Source organism: Brassica oleracea, chromosome C9 (assembly GCF_000695525.1).
Source record: "Brassica oleracea var. oleracea cultivar TO1000 chromosome C9, BOL, whole genome shotgun sequence".
NCBI lineage: Eukaryota > Viridiplantae > Streptophyta > Magnoliopsida > Brassicales > Brassicaceae > Brassica > Brassica oleracea.
In genome coordinates this window covers 19803814-19812241 of record NC_027756.1, presented here as the reverse complement: position 1 = coordinate 19812241, position 8428 = coordinate 19803814, and positions in this window count along the sequence as shown.

Genomic DNA, 8428 nt, shown 5'->3' with positions numbered 1-8428 from the left:
GAAACTCAGTCCTAACAACCAAACGGTTAACGGAAAACCTAAACTTGTCGACAATCGACCAAGTTCGATACATTCCACAATTAACTTTAAGCCCGCTATGTTTTTCCCATAATTCGCGGCATGTAAGGAAAAATTTGTAACAAAGCTTCTAGAGCTATACGAAACATCATCAAAAATGCACAAAATAGATTTCGGAAGGCCAACACTTCACAAAGCACTATGGAGGAAAACGCTTCTTCCCGTGGAAAAATTTACGCATTCCCTCAGTCCTAATACCTCGATCGCAAATCAAATTATTAGCATCCAAAGAGGAACAACAATTTTGGCTCCGAACATCCGTAGACAAACCAGAATGTTTCTTAAATGCAAGGCTAAGACTAAACCCTTGCAATATCGTGAAACATCTTCAAGCCCGCGAACATTTCAAGCACGAAACGCGGCATACGAAAGAAAAAATCAATCTTCAGCATTAAGAGACGCCGCAGACGCCTGAAGAACCATTTTTCGACAAAATTACCTTTCTCGATAAAGGCACCTTCTTTGAAGACGAAACAATTATACATATTAATATCTTCTCAAACACGTGTTTTTCGCGAAGACTCAAAAACGGTAATATCTACTGATAAGTTTGTTGCTGATCACAACAAACTCTTAACGTCCTAAACAGACTTAGCCATCTCGTAGAGATAGCTCTCGTACCCCCGACACAAGGGTAATAGCGCTATATAAAAAAAATCCAAAATTTTGGTCAGCACTTTTGAGAGACTTAAGAATTGTCCACGAAGTGATGCTCGATTCCTACCATACAAGACACGTAAGCCAAGAACATATCGTGAACTTTAAATCGGGATGAAATCAGGTCGAAAACGATACGGGAAACGTAAGTCGAAGTAGTCATCGCACCCCCTAAAGCCGTGATTAGACCTAGGTCTTGCCATAAACCCATCACACTGGTCTCTAACATCTCTATGCGTAGTAACAAACACCCTGATACGAGATCCCAAAATTTGTCTCTTGGCCAATATTCGAGCGTCTTCAGAAATCCCGCAAGTTTACACACTGTGGAAAACTCTCGAAATAGATCACGGATATAGCAGTTCATACAGAGTTAGATTACGAGATGACAACTCGTAGTCTTCCCTCTACACCCATATAAAATGCCATCGGTTGCAACATGCCTGATAACCTCTACATATAAACTAGACCGTAAAGGCCTCGCTGGAAAACAGATCATAAGAACCTTAACTCCAAGACAAATTACGAAAGGCTTGATCCCTTCAACAAGGGTACATAGGCAGCCGTCATAAGGTGCACCCCAATCTTATCGCGTTCAACTCTTAGAAGAGCGAGAAGACCATTTACCACGGACCTTTTCAACCATTGATTCCGCCTAGCTTACCTAACTTGCCTAACTTGCCAAGCCACTCGCTAGAACCTCATGCTAGAAGCTCATGGTTCTAACGAGCTGGGGGGCTAACTGTTGGGGTCAAAATCGGTCACGACGGAATCAATGTCTGAAAGTCCNGAAACGCGGCATACGAAAGAAAAAATCAATCTTCAGCATTAAGAGACGCCGCAGACGCCTGAAGAACCATTTTTCGACAAAATTACCTTTCTCGATAAAGGCACCTTCTTTGAAGACGAAACAATTATACATATTAATATCTTCTCAAACACGTGTTTTTCGCGAAGACTCAAAAACGGTAATATCTACTGATAAGTTTGTTGCTGATCACAACAAACTCTTAACGTCCTAAACAGACTTAGCCATCTCGTAGAGATAGCTCTCGTACCCCCGACACAAGGGTAATAGCGCTATATAAAAAAAATCCAAAATTTTGGTCAGCACTTTTGAGAGACTTAAGAATTGTCCACGAAGTGATGCTCGATTCCTACCATACAAGACACGTAAGCCAAGAACATATCGTGAACTTTAAATCGGGATGAAATCAGGTCGAAAACGATACGGGAAACGTAAGTCGAAGTAGTCATCGCACCCCCTAAAGCCGTGATTAGACCTAGGTCTTGCCATAAACCCATCACACTGGTCTCTAACATCTCTATGCGTAGTAACAAACACCCTGATACGAGATCCCAAAATTTGTCTCTTGGCCAATATTCGAGCGTCTTCAGAAATCCCGCAAGTTTACACACTGTGGAAAACTCTCGAAATAGATCACGGATATAGCAGTTCATACAGAGTTAGATTACGAGATGACAACTCGTAGTCTTCCCTCTACACCCATATAAAATGCCATCGGTTGCAACATGCCTGATAACCTCTACATATAAACTAGACCGTAAAGGCCTCGCTGGAAAACAGATCATAAGAACCTTAACTCCAAGACAAATTACGAAAGGCTTGATCCCTTCAACAAGGGTACATAGGCAGCCGTCATAAGGTGCACCCCAATCTTATCGCGTTCAACTCTTAGAAGAGCGAGAAGACCATTTACCACGGACCTTTTCAACCATTGATTCCGCCTAGCTTACCTAACTTGCCTAACTTGCCAAGCCACTCGCTAGAACCTCATGCTAGAAGCTCATGGTTCTAACGAGGTGGGGGGCTAACTGTTGGGGTCAAAATCGGTCAAGACGGAATCAATGTCTGAAAGTCCCCGTAAAAATCATCATGGACATTTTTACGAAAAGAAATCTTCGTAAAGAGATCTTTACGAAGAACTTTGCGGTGAAATCATGCACTAATCTCGGTTGATTCGTCGAAACTAAACACCAATAGTTCGAGAACACGTTCATGAAATTTCAGAAAAAGATCCAGACAAGGTCGCCGCGTAGCGACCGGTCCGCGAACGAGCCGGTCGCTACGTAGCGACCAACCAAGCCACTCGGTCGGTCGCTACGTAGCGACCGACCAAACCATTCGGTAGGTCGCTATGTAGCGACCGATCAAGCCACTCGGTTGGTCGTAGCGACCGACCAAACCTTTCGTTCGGTCGCTACGTAGCGACCGATCCAGCGCGGACCAGGTCGCTACGTAGCGACCGATCTAATTAGCGACGGATCCAGCGTGGACCAGGTCACTACGTAGCGACCGAACTGTCTCGGACATCGATCAACGCGTACGACCCAAATCCGTGCATTCTCGTCTGTTCCTCAATGCTCGCTCCCATGTACCGCAGCCATATCATTTCTCACATCATTACGATCAAAGTTACCGTTGAAACCTTACTATAAAAACCGCGAGAACTTGTTTTTGTCGAAAAGAAAATCGTAACAAATGTTTCATGTTGAAAGACGGCCCAACGAGGTCTAAAACGCGACTACAAGCCCACCTGCGATTCTTTAAGAATGAGCTCGTAGATACTATGACGTTTATGTTTTTATTATAAAAAAAATATAAAGATAAGTTTCCGCAGAAAAATGTTAAGTTTCTGCGGATAAACATGAAGATCAGAAAAAATGGAATATCTCCATTTTTCACTTAAGACGGCGTAAGGGCAGGAAGGGAAAAGCTAAAACCGACCTTGGAGGAGTATATTAGGAGTCCTAGGCGAGAGGCACAAGGGGAGAACTTTTCCAGAGCAAACTTAGCCCTTAGAGGAATTTTAGGCAACTTTCCGTCTTTCTTAGTCGAGCTGCGACTAAATTAGGTCTTTGCAGTCTTAGGGTTTTAGAACTAGCAATCTCGCCGACAGCTCTCGCTGCCCAAGACTCTTACCTTGTTGTAACGCTCAAACGCGGATTCGGAATAAGATCTATTTTGCTCTCTTTTCGATTTCTTATTTTTCTCTTCTTTATTTCTTGTTCTGATTGCTTGGCATGTGGTTTAGCAGATATCTGGGACCTCTGGAAAATTAGGGTTTTCTTAACTTCCCTTATTTAAACGGAAATCGACAGTGCGAATTTTGGGTCCCACATTTTTCATTTTTTGTCTCATGTCTTTCTCAATAATTTATATTGTTTTTGAAGCATTTTAATTACATGGTTCTCATCTTACACTCCTTTAAAAGTAGATCTATAAGTTTAGATATGTATGTGTGTTTTATAAAGGTAGATATATCTCATTTTTCACTCATTTTTCTGTTTTGAAGCCATTTCAATGTTTTTGTATTTGGAGGTTTTTCAGATCTAAGTCAGACTTTGGAAAACTTCTGGAAGTCTTCCGACGAGTCTTCTCCCATGTCTCCTCTTTCATAACAGATCTGAGTGTTTTGGTAAGATTATATGTCTGATTTTTTTCATTTGGTAACCTATGGTTGCTTAAAGTTCTTACCTTTTTTCTTAAACTAAAACTCTCCAACCTCTCTATAATCTCTTAGAACTTGAAAACACCAAACTCTATATCAATATATCATTTTTTGTCTCATGTCTTTCTCACTAATTCATCTTGTTTTGCATGTTTTTATTACACGTTTCTCATCTTCTACTCCTTTAAAGGTATATTTAAATTTTGGGATAGGTATTTTTATGTGTTCTTTAAAGGTAGATCTATCTCATCTTCCACTCATTTTTTTCGTTATAAAGTCATTTGAACGTTTTTGGATTTGCAAGTTTTTCAGATCTGACTCATCTGAGTCAGACTTTGGATGACTTATGACAAGTTTTCTAACATATAATGCTCAAGAAGACTTCCTGGAATTCTTGGGAACAGAGTTTTCTCCCATGTCAAGTGGAGTCCAAACTTGTCTTTGCAGAGAAAAGATCTATAATAGTTTTGTTTATGATCGGTATTGTGATTTGTATGTGTACTCTTTTAGTTGTGAATTCTTTTGTAAATTTGAATAGATATTAATGAAAAAATTAGGTAAATATGTTCATGTCTACAACATTATCTTTCCAAAAATACTTGATATTATTGAAGTTATTCAAGTTATTGATACAACTTCAAGAGCAAACACAACAACACAAAAAAATTAGTCAAATTTACTACAACTAAGGGAGAAGACTTCTCAAGAGAACGTAGTCAAATTTAGAAAAGATCAAACATTACATAAGTTCAAACATATAACACTTTTACTAGAAGTCTTATCGGAAAACTTCTCAGAAGACTCCTCGGAAGACTTAAATTTCAAGCGGGAAATTAAAATATAAGCAGAAATTTAAGCGGAAAGCTCAAATTTGAAGTGAAAATTGAAATTTTAAATTTCATAAAAGTTAAAAAAAGTATATCTTATGATATAAGAAGACACACTAAACCATATGACTTGATATTTTTGAAATTACTTAACACTTCTGAAAGTTAAAAACATATCTTAAAGTTACTTAACAAGTTTACAAAAACTAACGTAGAAAACTTCCGCATAAGTCTTCTCAAATTACCTAGAAACTTTAATAAACATGAATGTTGGTAACCTCATAATTATCACCAATTAAGTTATCAATTTCATTTAGTAGCTCCAATATTAACTAATATACATGAGTTAACAAGAAAATGTTAAAAAGTCTTTAAAGTTTTAAAGAAAATGAAAGTTTATTAAACATTGACGTAGACTTCCATGGACATTTTCTAGGAAGTCTTCTACATAGGTCATATTTGCAATTGAAAATTTACAAAAGAAAACTTTCGGAGAAGTCTACTCTACAATAGACTTCTTGGAAATCTTCTTTTGTAAATATTGGCCTAGTTTTGTTTTTGAAAAAATATCAAAAAAATACCAGAGAAGTAAGTCTTCTAGGATAAACAGGTTAGTTTTGCAATTAACCGAATTGTGTCAGAAATTTTACTTTTTCTAGAAGACTTACATGGAAGTCTTCCAATAGAAGAATAAAATTTAAATATTTAATTTTAACTAGACGATTTACATGTAAGTCTTTCGGCAGAGGACTTACACATAAGTTTTCTGGGATAACCAAAGGTTTGACCAGAATCTCGGAATAAACCTTTGGAAGACTTACGTGTAAGTCTTCTCTCGGAAAATTTACATGGAGATCGTTTAAATAAAATAAAATATTTAAGTTTTATTTTTCAATTGCAAAAGTAACCTGAGACAACTTTCACCGACAGTGAGAAGACTTCCACCGATAGTTACGGGTAACTGCAAAACTTCGAGAAAAAGTTAAATTTCTGACATAATTTGGTTAATTGCAAAACTAACTTGTTTATCATAGAATACTTACGGGTAAGTCTTCTCTGGTATTTTCGGGATTTTCTTGTTAACAAATAAAAAATGGAAGACTTCGGGAGAAATCGTCTTTAAAAAACAGACATAAGGTCAATTGCAAAACTAACATTTGCATTGGATAGAAGACTTCCATATAAGTCTTCTAATTGTATAAGACTTACACAGAAGTCTTCTAGCGAACAGATCTGGAAAAAAAATTCAAAAATCATTGTTAGATCCAATGAGGTTCATGTTTAACTTCTCCAAGCACACATCACTTCTTAATGAAAGTTACTCACTCGATCTTGACCAAGAATCATAAACTTGAGTAAGTCTAGTATGCTTATAATTTTTGAAATAAAAAGTTGGGATTTTGGGATGAAATAAAAGAGGAAGTGAAAGGAAAATGGTTTGTGTGTGTAAGAAATAAAAATATGAAGATGGAGATGTTGATTTTAGAAGCATTTAGAGCTTGAAATTGTTTGTTCATGGTGGTTGATGTATTGATGACAGTAGCAATGTTGTAAATAAAAGAGGAAGATGAGGATGATTGAGTACAACAACCATTTTCGAAAAAAATTCTTTTTAAGAAATAATGATATTTTCGTGAATAATCCAAAATTTTAGGGTTAATAGAGCAAATAAAAGTTTCAAAAAGTAATAAATTAGTTTATGTTTGACTTTTCATATATACTCTTGAGAAGTGTGAGAAATGGTATTTCGTATCATGACCGTTATTCCATTATTGTGTTGTTGAAGCTTTCATACGGATTTACCGTATCAGAAACTCACGAGCCTTATTTTAACCCATGGTGAAAAGGAAAAAGAAATATTTCTGGAATTAAGGATTGCAGTCCACGAAGAAGGGAATAACTCTTAATTTTATTGAGTCACCAAAACTCACCGTTTTTACTATTTAACAGATGTAAACGTCTAATTAACGTTTGAATTGTACATTACTAAAAGGCTGAGTCAATAGAAGTTTAGGATTAATTCGGAATTTTTAAAAAAGTTTAGTATTTATCTGGCTTGATTAAAAGTTAGAGTTTTGTTTAGCTTATTTTTTAAAATTTGGGATTTAAATGGCTGTTTTCCGTTATTTTTGTAAAAAACTCAATTTTAATATATGCAAAACCCATAGGAATTTTAAGGAAATCTGGGATTTGACCAATATTTTTGGAGTTCATTAGGATGAAATTTGAAAAACTTGTAAAACAGAAATAGAATATATTTTTTTACTTTAAAATTTTTCTTTTTAAACTCACAGGTAGGTTTTGCGCAGCAACAAAACATTAGCAAAATGATCCTACACGAATCAAATCATAACCATTGTACATTTAAAAATAACTGCTTATTTATTCCAAAATTCAAGCTAACAATTCCTCGATGGGAGAGAAAACAGCGAAGAATCCTCACAAGTTTTTTAATCAAAAACAAATTATTGTACGATTAAACTTTAGCGAAACAATCACCAAATCTACACATGTAATTAATTATATTACTCTGCAAACTAAACAACGACCGAGTGATAAATCACACCAAACTGAATCCAAGAGAAGAAAGCAATCTTATTTACAATTCAATTGAGTAAACATGCAATTCAGAATCACCTTAAAATCTGAACACTACATGAAAACGTTTCCATAACAACGAAGATTTACGCCGAAAATATTTCCTCGTAAATTTATATGGTGTTTACAACGCAGTTACGAGAAGACCAAATTTCGTCGTAAACTCCATGTAAATTTACGAGAAAATATTTTAGTCGTAAATCCATGTAAGTTTACGACGAAAGTACGTAGAATGAGAAATACGTCGTAATCGTTACATCGACATTACAACGAAATATGTTACCGTTATATTTAGGTGAAAACGTGTATTCAATGTGATTGAACTTACCTAATTTCGTCGTAAAGTCGTTGTAAATATTATGTTAAAACCATGTAAAATTCATGTAAAACATTCCTAGTAAAATCGTTGTTATATTTCAACTACCCAACTCGAAAATTTCTCTATATATATGTCATTTCTCACAACTCTCTTCCTCACAACCCACAAACTGAAAAAAAAAATCAGAAAAAAAAAATTCAAAAAAAAATCTAAGAAAAAAATAGCCGTGGCGGTAGTATTTACGAGTTACTGAGTTGGATATATTTGAGCAAAGATTCCGACGGGAGGGTGAGGAATGCATTTCTGAGCGGGCTAGAGACATTCATGCACCAGGCGGGCTGTACACCGATCACGCAGGAAAGCAGTAAGATGTTCTGCCCCTGTCGGAAATGCAAGAATTCAAAATTTTCACGTAGTGAAACTGTATGGAAACATTTATTAAACAGAGGATTTACACCACAGTGCTACATTTGGTA